The 18,290-nt window shown below is 53.7% G+C and overlaps 1 protein-coding gene across 1 annotated transcript in view; it reads left to right on the top strand.

The window, feature by feature from the left end:
• Nucleotides 1-18,290, top strand: part of LOC117650974 (guanine nucleotide exchange factor for Rab-3A-like) — a 53,543-nt gene that overhangs the window by 8,600 nt on the left and 26,653 nt on the right. The window contains exon 2 of the mRNA XM_034394649.1: nucleotides 10,970-10,996. The gene's annotated coding sequence lies outside the window, so the exon portion shown is untranslated. The remainder of the gene's footprint in view (nucleotides 1-10,969; nucleotides 10,997-18,290) is intronic.

Here is an 18,290-nt window from a genome sequence, read left to right as displayed (position 1 = left end):
GAAGGTTATCTGTGCAAGTTCTTGGGAGTTGGTACGGCTGTATCCATGGTTCGTTTCTCTTTCTCGATATCTATCTTCATTTCATCCCATTTTTTCACTGAATTTCCGGAAATTCATTCTTAAGTTACTGGTGCTGTATCATCTCATTTTTAATTTATTCTATTCATTCCTTTTTATCACATCTCTGTATCTGTGTTACTGCATGCTTCATTATTACTCGGCCGTTTTATTTTCTGCAAGGGCACAGCCCTTCATTTTTATCTTTCTTTCTCAGTTTCTTGTTCAAATCATTTAGTTCAATAATAAGTTCAAATCATTCATCTGAATTACAAGTTCCTTCTTGAAATCTTTTTCAAATCATTTATATCAATTACAAGTTTAATTCATTTAGTTCAATAATAAGTTCAAATCATTCATCTTGAACATAAGTTCCTTCTTTAAACCTTCCCTTTTTTCATAACCTGGCTTCCAACTCTCTTGTTCCGAAGCCTCCTTTCAAATCTGTAGGCGTCCCCACAGTGTCAGAAAAAAAATTCAGAAAACAGGTCATGATGTGCACATAAGGGTTCCTCAGTCCTTAGACTGATAACATATGTATACATACTGTATATCCTACCGTCTGGCGGAGTACTACAATCAAATAACGCAATCAATTATCCTTTACTGGCAGAGCACCAAAATTATTTATCAACCTCATTTACTGGCAGAGCACCAAAATTATTAACCTCATTTACTGGCAGAGCACCAAAATTATTAACTTTTAACTTCATTTACTGGCAGAGCACCAATTCAATTATCTTTAACCTCATTTACTGGCAGAGCACCAATTCAATTATCTTTAACCTCATTTACTGGCAGAGCACCAAAATTATTAATCTCATTTACTGGCAGAGCACCAAGATTATTAACTTTTAACTTCATTTACTGGCAGAGCACCAATTCAATTATCTTTTAACCTCATTTACTGGCAGAGCACCAATTCAACTATCTTTAACTATATGCCTTCCCTACTTGAACCGCTTTAGATTTATTTATCTCTCTGTTCTACTTGTTTCGTGGACAGTTTCTATAGATTAATTTTATTACCATTATGATTATCATTATCACTAATATTACTACCATTATCATGACCGTTATTAACCTCCCTCACGATTCCACTCTGAGAACTGACAGGGGGAATACCACATGACTACTGTGGCCATGTACACCCCTTGTCCGATTGGTCAATAGCTTCCATTGACACAGCAAGAGTAAGAGCGGTCTGATAGTCCTCTGGTTTTGTCACCATTACAGTTTTACGAAGGCTTCCCTTTAGGCCAAATAGAAATCTAGTCAACAGTAATTTGTTGTAGAATTCTCGATTGAAGAGGTCGTTATTAGTATCTGCTTGGTATGCCTTTTGGCAAAGAGATGCTACACGCTGGCCAAACTCCCTTACACTTTCATTAGGTTTCTGAACAGTGCCATAAAATTTTTGCATCAACGTTACATGTGACTCGTCAATCTGAAATCGGGACAAGAATGTTTCTTTAAAGCCTTCCCATGTTTTCATCTTAGAAGACTCTCCAAAGCTTTTAATATATTCGCGGGCAGTACCGCGCAGCCGTGAAATGGCTATTTGAATGCTCTGAGTTTCATTCCAGTTCCCCAAAGTTTTTAAATACTCAAGATTCTCGATATATTCCCTTGCTGAAAGCTCATCTGAGCCGTTGCCAAAGAATTTTTCCACTGAATTATATAGGGATCCGATGGATACTGGAGCTGATGGAGGTGGAGGTGTTTCAGCCATTTTAAGACTTTCGAACAAATCCCAGTGAAGTACAAAAGGTATATCTGTTAGTTCCTGGATAAACTTCTACACACTCGTATAAAAAGATGGATAGTGTGATTATAGTGATCAAACACACAAAAATGGAAACTGATAGAAACACTAAGAAATAACTCGGTTGTTGGTTCTCAAGCCCAATAGCTTCTACTGTATCTAAGTCATTAAAAGGCATCTGATGGGTAACTAGACTTTCTAAACTGAGAGTTAACTTAGTTGTCACCGTTAGGTATCCGTTAACTCAACCTTGGCTTCGTTGGCACCGTTAGGTATCCACCAAGTCCTATCTTGGCTTCGTTGGCACCGTTAGGTATCCACCAAGTCTATCCAGATTACCCATAGAACCCTATTCGAACACAATAGTAAAGCTATCAGTTTTCCAAGAAAAATATATTAGAAACATACCAATTAAGAAATACCATTAAGCAAAAAGAAATACAAATAATTGCAAGTGTGCTGTTACTTTTCGGAACTGTTCCAGATACATCCATTGATTCACTTCCTATCACAACCTACCTGATTCTCCATTTCCTGACAACCTGAGATATCTCATCCTCGTCGCCATTTTATGTTGTGTGAGGCCACAACTTGAGTTCTTTTAACTTTCTCTGTATTTATATCTCAAGGTCACTCAGGGAAATGGATCGTCAGAAAATCACGACTTCACTCTCAAAATCCAATTCAAAATATTATTTTAATATCCAAGCGCAGAGATTTTACAGTCACTACCAAACGGACCCAATACAATAGATAACAAAGCAGCACGAGATGTTCTAAGTTCGGTATGGTCACTATTCTAATGGTCATTACAATCACAATTCACTACAGCACTCTCATACCTAAGCCTAAGACTCTGTTGTCCATGGTGGTGCAGAGCTGTCCTGGCTGTAGGCCTGCTGGAGCCCGACTGACTTAGCTACCCTAGGTGTATTTTTCTTAAATAGAAAATCTGATGTGGTGGTGGGGACAGCTCCCGTCCAATCAGAATCGAGCATAGCGCTATAGTAATAAATGTCACCCAAAGGGAAACATAAATCTCTGTACAAAATGAGAAAACCGTATGGCTGCTGCGTGCCCGCATGACCGAGGACCCGCAGAGTCCGGAAAATCATAAACTCTACCGGAAACGGAAAAAGGGACACCCGGTGGCGGCCCCACCCCATGGCCCCGTGCACCGCGGCTGTGCAAGCACAATCCGGGCGACCGTTGTGGCCATGGGCGTGCTTCACCGGAGGTGGAACGGAAACAGATATTTGAGCGGTCAACGCCCCCCAGAAATGCACACATTCCCAAGCACAGATGTTATGGTCCAATGCACCACAGACAGTGCACGCAAGCACTGCCCGGGTGTCCGCTCCGGTCGACCATGAGTCATACACACACACACACAGCTTCTCCCTTTCCTTATGATTAATTTAAAGGTAGTTGTGTGGTTCTACACAGAGCCACACAACAGCCCCTCCGGCTCCACAATCATTCACTGCATTCGCGGCATGCGTCGCTCGCACCGCCGTACCAGTGTACACGTCGTCGCGTTCCGGAAGCATCACGCAATCGAGCGCTCCAATTTGTTTATGTATCCGTCTAGCCGCCACGTCTGTCTGTCTGTCTGTCTGTCTGTCTGTCTGTCTGTCTGTCTGTCTGTCTGTCTGTCTGTCTGTCTGTCTGTCTGTCTGTCTGTCAGCGCATATGAGACTGTTAGTTAAGCTTTATTCGCTCCGTCTCTCTCATACACCCCATGAGTGCGAGAGAGACAGACTGTCCGGCATCCAGTTGCAGGCGAGCCAGGCTACTGCAAGCAGACTGAGTCCTTCGTCGCACTCATGGGACGTCCCGTAGGGTGCGAGAGAGACAGTTGCTCTGCAGCCCTGCCCTGCATAACGGATCGCGATTTCTCCCGCCTTTCTTTTCCATACCGCCACGCCGGTATCGGAAGCGGGCTTGCGCGGCGTTACGTCAGTGTTTGCCCGCCTTTGCCGCCTCGGCCCAAACACTGGTCGCGGCGCGCAGTGGGCCAAAGTTCTAGACGCGTTTTGAGCTCCAGAGTCGCTGAATGGGACTCGAACCGAACGTGTGACCCCACCAATGGATTGCTCTCCAAACGAGGAATCCGTTGGTGGGGTCACACGCTCGGTTCGAGTCCCGTTTAGCGACTCTGGAGCTCAAAACGCCCCTCCGGCCTTCTGGCCCACTGTGCGGCGTGGGCGGAGCGAGGCGGAGCGCGGAGCCAAGGCGTCACGCCGCCGGGGGCGCAATGTGGCAGAAAAAGGGGCGGGGGGATTGTATCACGGTGTGTGAAAAGCCTGCCCATTGCTGGAGGGGCTTGTGAGAAACGTTGCCTACCTTCAGGGGCCTCGCGGCTAAATTCCAGTTATGTTTTTGTAGGGGTTATGAAACTTTGTCTTGTCGGTGAAATTTCGAAGATGGCATCGTTTTTGTTCTCTCGTTTGTTTGTTTTTATTTTTTCTAGTCCTTTCTCTATCTTTGGACCACACATCATCTTGTTCGCCTGACACCGAAACGGCAAAAACGGTCTGTTGGTGCGGCCTGGCGTGGCGTGGCCTGGCGTGGCGTGGCCTGGCGTGGCCTGGCGTGGCGTGGCCTGGCGTGGCCTGGCGTGGCGTGGCGTGGCGTGGCGTGGCGTGGCGTGGCCTGGCGTGGCCAGCCTCATCATCTGGATAGAGGGGCCGCGGCGTTCGGCGCGCTTGGAGTGGGGCCGAGGCCGTCCCGTGCCGCGCCGTCGCGTCCGCGCATCGCACGATAGCGCCCTAACGGTGCCGGGCCGCGCGCTGGCACCATGGCTGGCACGGGGGCCGCCGCCTCCAGCCGCCTCTGGCCTGCACACTGACAGCTCTGTCTCTCTCGCACCTATACGGGACGCCTCATGAGTGCGAGAGAGACAGAGCGACGAAAACGGCTCTCGGAATCAGCCTGCTGGTCCGCCGCGCGTGGACGCCCCCGCCTCCTTCCTCGCCGCCTATGGTCCCCTCTCCTTCAATTGTTCGTCAATTTTCCCACCGGCCCGCATTCCCCCGCCCGGAATGCCCTTGTCAGAGGGAGGCACCCCCATATGAGCCCCCCCCCTCCTCCAGCAGGCAGACAACGAAGTCTTCCGACCCGTCCGTCCCGTGCCACTTGGGACCTAACCAGTCCACCACGCTGCGAGGACGCAGTCGGACGCGGCCCTCTCCACTCGCCGCCTCCAGCAGGGCTGGAAAATGGACTGGGAGCGGCGCTGTCCCATGTGGCCTTGGGGCGGGCTTGGCGGCCTTCGGGACGAGGAAGCGGAACACGGTGGCGTGTGGCGAGGGGCGGCGCCTCGGACCAGTGCAGGCGCGGGTCCAGTGTGTGTTTGGGGGAGGGGGGATGACCATTGACCTCCCCCTGGCTCCCTGGATCCTAGATAGCCGCCTGAAAGTTAGTCAAAAAGCCACACTTGGCGCCTAGCCTAGAAGGTGGACCAAAAGTACTACCACTTTGTCCCTCCCTCAGGCCGGACCTAGATCCGCCACTGCCATTGGACCAGCAGGCTATGACAGCGCCCCCAGCAGAGCAGCAGATCCCCGGCCGTGTCTTCGAGGCCCGCCGCCAAGCCTTTGCCGGGGTTGCCTGTCCCCGAAGGGATGGCGGTATCAACCTCCCATCCGCCTCGGCACTCCCCACCCCGGCGAAGTAAACTCGGTTACGCGAGGCTTAGTCGCGGTGCTTGCCTTGCTTGCCCACTAGCCGCGCCCTTGCCGCCCTTGGCCCTCCACTCCCCGCGGCCCTCTTGCTCCACTGGAGCTTGGCGGCCGTGGGGGCCGTGGGGGCTGTGGGGCTCACAGCTGGGCGGCCCTTGGCGCGGCCTCGGCGCCGAGGGTATCGAGGCCAGCGCGGGGGCCTCGTCGAGGTGGTGCGGCAGTGTGGCGCACTCGAGGCCGCCCCACCCCTCCACTGTAAAACCGAGTGCGGAGGTGTGGACTGTCTTCGCTCTTGGAAGGGCAGAGTTTGCAGTCTTCACACTTGAAGTGTACGGAGACTGCAAACTCCACACGTCCGAGTGTGGAGGATTATTACTCTGCATCAAATGCTTCACGTTCAAACAAAAGTGACGTCACTCGTCACTTTGCGCTGGCTTGTCGGTGGTGAAGCGGCGTACCTAGTCGGCCGGCCAAATGGAGCCCCGCAACCTCGCTGGGGCCGCCATGCACCGCCAAGGCTGCCGTGGCACTCTAAGCGACGCCGAACCCAATGGCCGTGCGCCTCCTCGGCACCGCACGGTGGGCCAGAAGACCGGTGGAGGCGCCCAAAGTTCTAGACGCGTTTTGAGCCCCAGAGTCGCTAAATGAGACTCGAACCAAAAATGAGACTCGAACCAAAAGTGTGACCCCACCAATGGATTCCTCGTTCGGAGAGCAATCCGTTGGTGGGGTCACACGTCCGGTTCGGGTCCCAGTGACATAGCTCCAAACGCGTCTAGAATTTTGGCTGCCTCCACCGGTCTTCTGGCCCACTGCGCTGTGAAAATTTGTTGTCACTAAATGACACAAACGTGGATGATATTTTCACCACTTTCAAACGATGACAATCTCATCACAAATTGATGACAATTTCATCTTATACTTATTCCATGGGCGTGACAACAACATTGTTTTGTTATGGAAAATTAACCTTGACATTGTCATCAAGTGACGACTCAAATTTTCACAGTGTGTGCGTCGTCGCGGAGAAATGGAGAAGTGGCGGCGGCCGACTTGACTCGCCTCCAACAAAAGCGAGGCGCCAAAAGAAACGAACAGCGTCCTTTCGCGGCGCGCAGGATGTCATGATGTGCATGTCGCCCTGTGCCGTCTCTGTCTCTCTCTCTCTTTCCCCGCCACCCCCCTCTCACTCGCGCGCGGGGAAAGCGGCCGGCCGGGCCGAGGGCCAGGCGCACGCGTCGCGTTTGGCTCCGAACGTCGCTCTGTCTCTCTCGCACCCCTTCGGGACGCGCCACGGGTGCGAGAGAGACAGGGACACCTCGTGCATTTACGCCTGCTGCAGGTTATTCCCGGCCTGGGCGGCGCCCGGCGGCGCCCGGCGTCGTGCCAGAGGACCGGGGTTCGACACCCGACGGCTTTTAGAGACTTTGTTCTGTTCATCTCGTCGTCGCGGAGTTGGTTTTGGCGCTGGCTGCTTGCCGCCTTGGCATTTGGCTGGCCCGCCCCGCGGAGCATTGTCCCCTGGTTGCACACTGGTTGCACATGCAGCCCTCCCTCCGATGGCAGCGAGCATGGCAGTCCAGCGGCGCCGTCTCAAAGGTCGGCGGGTGGTCTGGCGGCGCTGGCCGCGCTGGCAAGGCGGAGCGCAACGACAGTGGGTGCCCCGCTGTGCCCGCTGAGACCACCGAGGGGTTGCGCACTCTCAAAACCAGTGACCCGACTTCTATACGTCTATTACCCTGTCGCGCAATGTAGACGCGTCAGACTCGGCGGCATGGAGTTGAGTCTGTCCGGAGTGCATGGTTGCCCCTCCGTGTCCGGCTGCTTGAACTCTTCCACGCGCTGTCCTGCTGACGGCCCGGCGGCCCGACGGCGTGATTTAACGCTCGTAACCGGTACCCAGGTACCGCCGTTAATGGTTCAGGGCACGGAAAAAAAGAAGCGAAAAAAAAGACTTGTTCGGTCACGTGAGCAGAATGAGTTACGGCCTTCGAGGGCTGCGCGCAACAAACCTCCAGCTTTTGTCACGAATTTACAATGAGATATTTTCCTGCAAGGGAAACTGTAAGCCACAGGTAGAAATTTAGAAGTTCCGCCCTGTGAAAATGCGCTCGTCAAAATCACTAGAACTAGCAGTTGATTCGTCACGGTATTTAGTTTGGATGCCAACCAGGCAGTACGTACTATTTTGTTATTCTTGTTTGTCCAGTAGAACGCGTCTATTGGCGGCGTGGCGCGGCGTGGCGTGGCGTGGTGTGGCGTGGCGTGGTGTGGCGTGGCGTGGCGTGGTGTGGCGTGGTGTGGCGTGGCGTGGCGTGGTGTGGCGTGGCGTGGCGTGGCGTGGCGTGGCGTGGCGTGGCGGTTCATTTCCATAACATAATACGATCAGCTGGCCGTATCGTTGGCGGCCTGGCGGCCAGGCGGCCTGCTCGGTTAGGCCCGCCGCCAACCTGGTACAGCGAGGCACGGCAGGTACGCCAGGCCGAGTCCGAACTGTGCTGCCTGCTCGCTCTCTCTCTTTCGCACACACTCCATGCGGCGTCGGTTCTTCTGGGTGCGAGAGAGACAGAGAAAGCTGCCTGTGCCGAATCAGTCCAGCAGTTGTCCCGCGGGCCGTGGCCGACCTGGTGGCGCCCACAATGTCCCTTTTTGGAAGTTACAAATGTCGATTGACGACCATTTCAGGGCTATTTTCCTTATGACAGTGTCATTGACTGACATTGTTGTCACAAACATGCTATGATTAAGGCGTTTTGGTGGACGTTCCATCGATTAGTGATGTCACCATTTTCTCAAGTGATGCCAAGGCATTATTTTCATGCGCCGGAAACGTTATCCTGGTGTATTATATAAATGACAGCTATTTTTGACAGTGTGCCGAAGCCCCGCTGGCAGGCTAGCCTTTGGGCTGGCCTGTGGGGCAAGCCGGGCGTAGCCGGGCAGGGCCAGGCCAACCTGTATCGGAGGCATCGGCACCGTGCGTGTGTTTCGCCACAACGACCGATAGTTGTTGGATACCTTTTATTTAACTGTTGCTTGCTCTGACCGCGCCGGCGCCTTGATTTACACCAGCCTCATTCCGAGAGTCGTTTTCGTCGCTCCGTCTCTCTCGCACTCGCGCGGCGTCGCGTATGGGTTTGAGAGAGACAGCGACGAAAACGACCCTCGGAATCCATTCTGCTGTGCAGTAGTAAAGATTTACCACCTGTCGAGTGTGACAATTTGAAAACGCAGCCTATAAACCGCGGGCAGGACTGTGTTGCATACAGTGCCTTTCCGCATCTCAGAAAGAAATCGAAACAACAACATAAACATCAAAATGGAGACCCCGGCAGCCCTTTTGGTCTGATGAATGAGCACGCTGTGCACGCTATGCCCGCCATGCCCGCTGCAGGTGCCAAAGTGCATTGGCACCTGTTGCGGCTCGGCACGGCCCCTTCGCAGGGCTGGCTCGGCTGCCTTCCGGAGCCCCCGCTAGACGCTATGCCATCGCGGCGCCACCGCTACACTGTAGAGGGCTGGAGCATTCCGGTGGCGCCTCTTCCTTCTCCTCTTTGTTCTTCGCGGCGCCCCTTTCTGGCGCCCCTTTCTGGCGCCCTCGCGCTGCCCTCGCGGCGGGCTGTTTGCGACGCGCAACCCCGTGGACCGGAAAAGCCGACCGGAAAAGCCGACTGGAATGAATGAATGAATGAATGAATGAATGAATGAATGAATGAATGAATGAATGAATGAATGCATGAATGAATGCATGAATGAATGCATGAATGAATGCATGGTTGAATGCATGAATGAATGACTGGTTGAATGAATGAATGAATGACTGGTTGAATGAATGAATGAATGAATGAATGACTGGTTGAATGAATGACTGGTTGAATAAATGACTGTTTGAATGAATGACTGGTTGAATGCAAGACTGGTTGAATGAATGAATGAATGAATGAATGAATGAATGCTGATATTTCCAGCTTGTTATTGCTGCTACCGGGTTGTTGTCGCCGGTGTCGGCGTTTCGTGGAAGCTGTCTGGCCTCACGGCGCTGACGGTTTGCAACTGGGAACTTTCAGATGAAGTACAGTAACGCTGTTCACGTCTCTGCCGAGTGACGGATCCAGAAATGGCCTTGGGGAAGCAAGTCAGAGGGATGGGGGCAAGTAAACCGATAATAATTGCCAATTTCCACGGGGCAAGTGTGATATTGGCAGCTTGAGGCAAGGGAGCGAGGAAAGGGCCCCCTCCCCCTCACTCCTTCCACGCCGAGCCCCTATGACGGTACTTTACAGTTTGCGCAGCCCGCCACCTCCAGAGTAGTGTCGAGCTTCCTCGTTGGCCGACTTTGCTGTCAAGCACCAAAGTGAGCACTTGATGAGGTCTCATGTGCACGCCACTGCCCACTGATCACACACTAAACAGTGTCGTCACAGACAATGGCCACGGCTCTTCAATGCCATCCTCCGACTCCGCAACCGAAGCGTGAAGCCGCATCTTTTCCCTTTCTCGTTTTGGCTGTACCGGCTGTGCACGCGACGCGACGCAGCGTAGCGCGGACCGGGCCGCGGCCGGAAGGGCGTTCTTTCGGACGGAAAATGGTGCTCTCTCTGTCTCTCTCTCTCTCTCTCTCTCTCTCTCTCTCTCTCTCTCTCTCTCTCTCTCTCTCTCTCTCTCTCTCTCTCTCTCTCCTCCCCCTCCCTCCCTCCCTCCCTCCCCCTCCCTCCCTCCCTCCCTCCCTCCCCTCCTCTCTCTCTCTCTCGCCAGATAGCAGCGTGTGACGTTCATCCGGCCGACTTGTGTCGCACTGCTGGAGCACTGCTGGAGTATTTCTGGAGCGTGCGTCCGTCATCTGCTTCGTGGAATACCGCCACTCCCTGCGAGGCAACAACAGGTGTGCCGGAGCTGTGTACTCGTGCACGCGCAAAATGCCTCATTCAGATCACGTGTGCAGTTTTAGTCGCTTTGTCTGACGACGACTTCACGCGGTGCTAGACTAGTGTGTTATGTGCCTAACGAAAACCAAGGCGAGTTCAGTCGAGTTGATAATGGATCTTATGCTGGTGAAGTGCGCCTCGTGACCCTACAGAGTTCTTCGTAATACGAACAAAAATCGTAGTATTATAACAGCGCAACCAAGGTAGTGAATGAAGGGTTTTCAGTAACTTATGACCTGTTTCTTCGAGGAAATTTCACATTATTATGATGGCTTTGTGACTGCGCGGCATTCCTCAGCAGAGAATTGGGAGTGTACTCACAGGTGTGGGACTCGCCGGCCTGGCCGCTGCGACTGATGAAGCGGCAAGGCACACACCGCAGCCTCAATCAAACTCGCTGAAGGACAATGAGTGACCCCTTCCTCTTGGAGAACAATGCTGCGGCGACGCCGCGCTGTGTGTTTGTGTGTGTTTCGCACGCCGAGCCGCGCCGAGCAATGTCGGTACAGTCCTAAACGATTCTTCTTCTCTGCTTTCAGATAAGCGGCGCTCGAGTCCCATCCCCAGTAAGTCGCGCGACATCATGTTTTCTTGTCGTTGTTTGTTGGCAACCCTACCATCGCGGGTGTGAAAGGGGAGGGGGTCCCCCGTGTCCCCCGCCGCAGAGTGGTGGCGCTTGGCGAGGCCCGATCGAAATCGCCACTGCCGGTCGGTGAGCGCGGTCCACGGAGCGGCTGGAGCGGCTGGACTTGGTCGGGAAGTGGCGATGGTCCAGCCGACCTGCCGCTCCAGCCGCTCCAGTCCTTCCGGGTCCCACGGCCCGCGGCCTGCAGACCGACTCCGAGAGACTTTCCTCGCCGCTCGGTCTCTCTCGCTCCCACACGGGGCGCCCACGAGTGCGAGAGAGACAGAGTGACGGGCGGAAACGACTCCGAGCCGAACTGCGGGCGGTCTGGAACAACGCGGAAACAAGATCGCCACTGGAATGTCTCCAGCGGCAGTCTGCGACAGTGGACAGCCTTTTCGGACGCACATGCCGCGACGAGACGAGTGCGCGCTGCTCGGCCTGACGAAATGCCGCTGCGCCGGCCGTGGGTTCGATTCCCCGCCAAGGCGCGGCGCCGCGGCCGATTTTGGCTGGCTGGCGGCGGCGCGTCACCACCTGATGGGGCGGAAGGGGGCCTATGGGCAGGCTGGCTGGCCGCGGGCGCTTGGCCAAGAGGAGGCGGTAGGAGAGGGGCCGCCCGCCACGCTGGGCCACGCTGGGCCACGCTGGGCTTGCCGAAGGTCGTGGGACTCTTATGGGACGGGCGGACGAACGGACACACGGACGCCACCTCGAGGCACGCCGAGGCCGGGACCGCACCTCCCGCACCCATCACACACACACACACACACACACACACACACACACACACACACACACACACACACACACACATATACACATACATACACACACACACACGGACCGGGTTTGTTGTGACGCGGGCCGGCGAGGCAGGTTACAGGTACACGTGTACTCGTGAGTGTCTGCGTCCGCGCGTCGACCGCACCGCCGCCGCTCCGGGGGAAAGGAAGGGGGGGGGGGCACATCTTCGGAACATTCCCTGGGGTTGTTGCTTCCGTGCGGGCCGTGCTGGATCGAAGCCACTGAAAATCCGTCCTGGTGAGTCGCGGGGGTAGGAGCTCATAAACTCCATAGTAGTAAATTACAGTAATTTCGACTGTCTCGCGCCAGACGCGCTGCGCATCCAAGATCGGCCGTCGGGGACTGTCTTGTGCTAGCGTATGCCAAGGACTTTCTAGTTCTAGTGCTTGCGTCTGTCGAGGATTCTCTAGCCCTAATGCTCAGCTCTGTCGTTCGAGCTGTGGCGTCCTAGATGTAGTGCTAACGTCTGCCGAGGCCCTCTAGACGCAGTGCTAGCATCTGCCGAGGCTGCGGCTCTCTGGTTGTAGTGCTAGCTGCGCCGAGGCCGTCCGGTCCACAATGTGGGAACAGGTGGGACAGGGGCCGTACCGCCGTACGCCATGGGGCGTTGTTGGCCAAGCCGTGCTCGACGCGGCCTGCAAGCTCGACTGCCTCGCGAACCTTCAGACTGATTCCGAGTCTTTTTCGTCTCTCACATCTATAGGGGACGCCCCATGTGTGCGAGAGAGACGAGACCGACTCTGCAGTCTGCTGGCCAGTCCAAGTGAAAGGTCGGCCCATCCCTGTGCCCGGCTTCGGCCAGCCAGTGAAGCCAGGCGGTCGAATTTTGGTAGACGCGAAGTTTGGATCAATTGTGGTTTGGCTGCACACTTTAAAATTGTCAGATAGAAAAAGCGCCGAGGTAATTGCGCCATGAACATTCAAAACAAGATAAACAATTTGATTTTATTCTCGTTGGAAAAATCACACGTTGCATTTCATGAGTGAATTCAATTCGTATGAGTGAGCACAAACGTGCAGAAGAACACTGATTCATTTCGTTGTCACATCCCAGAAGTAACAGTTTTCGGCGTCGCAGTTTATTCATCATAGGACTGTGGTGCAGTGGGAATCCCGAAGAGGCTTTTCGGAAAACAGTTCCTGGGCTTAGGAAAACACAAGTTTTGTGTGAACTTCATGTGCCAGTCTCTAGTATTTTCTACGTAAATACGACGAATTATTCCACACTCTGGAAACCTTACAAACTATTTTGAGCCTTACAAGGTAGTAGCTTGTTATAACAAAGTATTTTGTGCATATTTAAGCTTACAAACTTCGTAATTTATGAACTATTTTTTCGCATGACAAACTCAATAGTTTGTACCTTATGCTCAGAATACTTCGTAAAGTTTTAAGCGTGCAATAAAAAACCAACGCTAGTGTGCAAACAAATACCGTGAAAGGTGACCGGTGCATTGATTACGAAACAGAACTAAGTGGACTATGTTACGAAATGAGTGCCTTGTCAATTTTATTCAAAACAAAGACTTTTGTTAGAACTTCTAAAGTGATCTAAAACTAGCATATATATACTTCAAAACTCGTGTAAGATATGAATTGGGCAAAAACAAACAAACGGTGACGTGGGAACAAATCGAAACCAACGTTGTGAACGTACTGTAAACTATTACTAACTGACTTAGTCTTAACTGAGTTACATTTTTGCTTTGATAATTCTGAAGTCAGTGGCTACGCAAGAACTTCTGACTGATCGAAAGTCGGACTAAACTTCCAGACAAAAATCTGGAAGCACGCAAAGTCGGAGCCTAGGGTGCGTAACGGTTAACCCCAGCCTGGCTGGTGGGCTATTCGTGATACTCAAACTCCACACGCCCCAGGTGTAGAGAATACCTCCGCACCAAAGGTGTAGAGTTCTCCACACTTGGTTTGACAGAATTCAGATACTTCCCTAAGCTTAATTCTTCGGTGGCTCGCTGCAACCGAGAGGCGGCGCAGTGGCGGCGCCTCTGCATCCGGGACACTAGAAGCTCCCCGGTGAAGACCACCGTAGCGGCGAGGAGGCCGCCGGCCAGCAGCACGAAGCACACCTTGAGCTGGGCCATGGTCAGCGGAGTGGCGCTGGGTGCCTGGTAGGCCGCCTCTCTCTCGACGACGTACTGGCGGGTGTCCCTCACGTCCTCGAACCGGTTCACTGTCGAGGGGCCGAGACCAGCCGAGTAAAATCGACCCAAAGTTGTCGCAAAAGCTTTAGCGACTGGTGACCCCTTCTTGCCCACGAAGAGGCCGGTGATGAACTGTGCAGGTGTGTTTAACTTGTGCGTGCCTTTCAGATTACCTAGCTGCAGAAACGGGAGAGAAGTCTCTGTCACTGCGATGGCGGCAGTTCGGTTCACCACGGCGTCCAAGTGCTCTTGCGTTGTCTCATAGTGTAGTGTTTTGAGTGCCATGCCGGGTAGGTCGCTACTCAATACTACTCCGGAATCGACGTACACGGTGAGATTAGTTTCAGCTAGTTCTTCCAGACTTTGGATCTCACTAGAGGCGCATTTGGCAAAGAGCTCGGACAGGAGTTTACCAGTGTATGCCGACGAAAGGACGACGCAGACAAGCAGCCAACTGCCCAGCAACGGGCGGCGCCCGTCGCCGTCCACTAGCGACCCAGCCTGCGCCACGAGAGGGGCCAGGGCGCCCAGGAAGGCCGTGGAGCGTCCTCTTAGGAGAAGAAACCCGGTGGCAACAACTAGGAGGGCCAACGCCGTGGTGACCCAGAGTAATGGAGAGAATTCCCTGGTGACGCTGTCGGTGAGGCAGCTGCCCTTGCCCATCCCGGCGGGCACCAGCACCACCATGCTGTCCATGCCCCACGCGAAGGAATCGAAAGGAACCGAAGTCGTTATCCGCATCGGGGTGGCCGTGTTCATAATGTCAAAAGCGCAAGACGATGCAGTTTCAAGCCAAGTCCCCGTATTGTTTTCAACGTGGATCGTACCGTTCCGAACAACGGTCTTACTGAATCTTCTTATCATAGATGTAAAAATGTTGTGTTCCTTAAAATTGTAGAACAGGGTGCTGTTTTTCGAAGCGTTGCCCAGGAAGTAGCATGGCGCGTAGAATGCAGCATGGTCAAGTACCCAAAATCTTTCAATAGAAAGGAATGCACCGTCGGAATTCTGAGACACGAATTTGTAAGAGAACAAGCTTGAACCGTAAGTGGAGTCTCCTGCAATGAGCATAACCCTCATGAACTTTAACCAATAGGAGCTATCTGCGATTTCGTCAAGATTTTTCTGTGTCGAGGCTTCTACGTGTTCCGTCCAGAGCAACGTCCGGCTGGGAATTGGTTGATTCATGTCCTTCATAACTGCGACCAGGTCTGACGCCTTGTTTTCTGCGACAACAAGGATTGCACTTGGCTCCGACAGGACAGCAAGGATCTGCCGGGACGGCCAGGGCCCCGTTGGCCTCGGCCTCAGCAGCACGGACGCTGCGTCCTGCAGCCCCAGGAATGCGTCCAGCCACCGCGGCGTTCCCATGACGACCAGTTGAGGAGGGAACGGCCCGGTGCGCAGCAGGGCCGGTTCGAGCAAGTTGTAGATGAAACGCGCCTCGGTGTCCACGGTCATGGCGTTGTTCCAGGAGTCGCAGGTCGCAGGCAGCGCTCTAGTTGGGACCAGCAGCACCGCGACGAGTAGCGCCAGACACGTCAGTCCCCGAGGGGCGCCCATCCTAAAGTGAACTGCGTCAGGCCTTTCGCATCCTTATCTCGACTGAGAACTGAAAGACGGCCACAACTTACTGGGGCAACAATTTTGTTTGCCCGGGGCTTCGTAATGGCCCTCGTGGTAAGCACGGGGCTGCCGCCACTCTTCCTCTCCTTTTGTAAACTCACCGTGCACGAACGATTGGCTGCCAAGAAGGCTTAGGCGACACGTGCATGGCTCCGAAGGACCTTAGCAGTGCAAATTTTCGTCGGCTACTGGGTTATTGATGGGTTGAGTGACGTGTTGAAAATCGATGAGGCCCTAATATTGCTGACGGTGCTGACCCATCCCTGGGACAAGCCAGGGAAATTACCTACTCGTAGCGCTCTAAGGGAAATACCGTTTCCCACCCAGGCACCTTTTAACACCAACCCTCGCACATTTTGTGGTAAAAAGGGATGAGGGTGTTTTTATCTGTGGCCTTCTTTCCGTAACGTTATTTGTGGACCTAACAAGCGCACACTACGTCCTTTGACAGTGTAACAAAGGAAGACACCGTCTTGTCTCGGGCAATCCTTCCAGGTTCACGTGAAATTATTTGCTGCTTGAATGGGGTGTGTGTGAATATACTCACGCACAGTGGTGGAGTGGCGGCGCCTCTGCATCCGGAACACCAGGAGCTCCCCGGCGAAGACCACCGTCGCGGCGAGGAGGCCGCCGCCCAGGAGCACGAAGCACACCTTGAGCTGGGCCATGGTCAGCGGAGTGGCGCTGGGAGCCTCGTAGGCCGCCTCTCTCTCGACGACGTACTGGCGGGTGTCCCTCACGTATTCGAACCGGTTCACTGTTGAGGGGCCGAGACCAGCCGAGTGAAATCGACCCATTGCTGCCCGAAAGTCTTTTGCTACGGGCGATCCTCTCTTGGCAAGAAAAACGCTGGTGATGAACTGTCCACCTGTGCGGAATTGGTGCGTTCCTTTCATTTTACTTAGCTGCAGAAACGGAAGGGTGATACCTGTCACTGCGATGGCGGCTGTTCTGTTCGCCACGGCGTCAATGTACTCTTGCAATAACTCCCAGTGTAATACACGAGCTGCTTTGCCGCAAAAATGGCAGTCCTCATCCACTCCGACTCCGGATTGAAGGTACACAGTAAGATTAGTTTCAGCTAGTTCTTCCAGACTTTGGATCTCACTAGAGGCGCATTTGACAAAGAGCTCGGACAGGAGTTTACCAGTGTATGCCGACGAAAGGACGACGCAGACAAGCAGCCAACTGCCCAGCAACGAGCGGTGCCCGTCGCCGTCCACTAACGACCCAGCCTGCGCCACGAGAGGGGCCAGGGCGTCCAGGAAGGCCGTTGAGCGTCCTCTTAAGAGAAGAAGCCCGGTGGCAACAACTAGGAGGGCCAACGCTGTGGCGACCCAGAGTAATGGAGAGAATTCCCTGGTGACGCTGTCGACGAGGCAGCTGCCCTTGCCCATCCCGGCGGGCACCAGCACCACCATGCTGTCCATGCCCCAGGGGAAGGAATCGTACGGGGCGTTGGTAATCCTCAATGGAGTTGCCGAATTGATCACGCCGAAGCGACAATACATTGTAGTACTGTCCCAAGTTCCCAAATTGTTTTCTACCCTCATGTCACGGTTCCGAACAACAGTCTCACTGTACCTCTTCAACATAGATGAAAACAAGTTATCGTACTTGAAATTATAAAACACGAAGTCGTTTTCCGAAGCATTGCCGAGGAAGTAGCATGGTGCATAGTACTTTGTGATGTCACGTACCCGAAGTCTCTCAGCTTGACGGGCACTGCCGAAATCATTCTTGGGCCCCAAATGGTACAAGTACGAGGTTGGACCGTGCCTAGCATCTCGGGTAATGAGTATAACCCTCATGTACCTAAGCCAATCGGAGCTAGCTGCTATTTTGTCAAGTTTTTTCTGTGTGGTGGCTTGGTTATGTTCCGTCCAGAGCAGCATCCGAGTGGGAAGGGGACCGCTCATGTTTTTCAGTACCGCGATCAGGTCTGACGCTTCGTCCTCGGCGACCACAACAATCAAACTAAGCTGCGAGAGGAAAACCTTCGCCCTCGGGGACGGCCAGGGCCCAGTCGGCCTCGGCCACAGCAGCACGGCTGCTGCGTTCTGCAGGCCCAGGAAGGCGTCCAGCCACCGCGGCCTTCCCATGATGACCAGTTCAGGAGGCGAATGTCCGGTGCGCAGCAGGACCGGCTTGAGCAAGTCGCGGATGAACCGTGCCTCGCTGTCCACGGTCATGGCCTTGTTGCTCCGTGTGATGGGGTTCCAGGTCGCAGGCAGCGCCCTGGTTGGGACCAGCAGCACCGCGACGAGCAGCGCGACGCGTAGGGCGAAACACGTCAGTCCTCGGTGGACGCCCATCCTGAAGTGAACTGCGTCAGGCCTTTCAACTCCCTTATCTCGACTGAAAACCTATAGAGTGCCACCACTTCCAGGGGCCACAAAGGGCGTTGTTGTGTGTCTAGGGTTTGGTGATTGGCCTCGTGAAGCACGGGGCTACCGCCACTCTTCCCCTCCTATTGTAAACTCGCCGCGCACTAATAATTTGCTGCAAAGAAGGCTTAGACCACTCGTGGAAAGTTCCGAAGGGCCCAAGCAGTGAAAATTGTCTTGGGCAGCTGGGTCGTTGATGATTCTAGTGACAACTTGAAAGCCAATGAAGGCTGAATATGGCCGACGGTACAGA

Source organism: Thrips palmi, unplaced genomic scaffold, assembly GCF_012932325.1.
Source record: "Thrips palmi isolate BJ-2018 unplaced genomic scaffold, TpBJ-2018v1 HiC_scaffold_5, whole genome shotgun sequence".
Taxonomy (NCBI): Eukaryota; Metazoa; Arthropoda; class Insecta; order Thysanoptera; family Thripidae; genus Thrips; species Thrips palmi.
The sequence above is the reverse complement of the archived record's forward strand: the minus strand, read 5'-3'. Positions and strand labels throughout refer to the sequence as shown.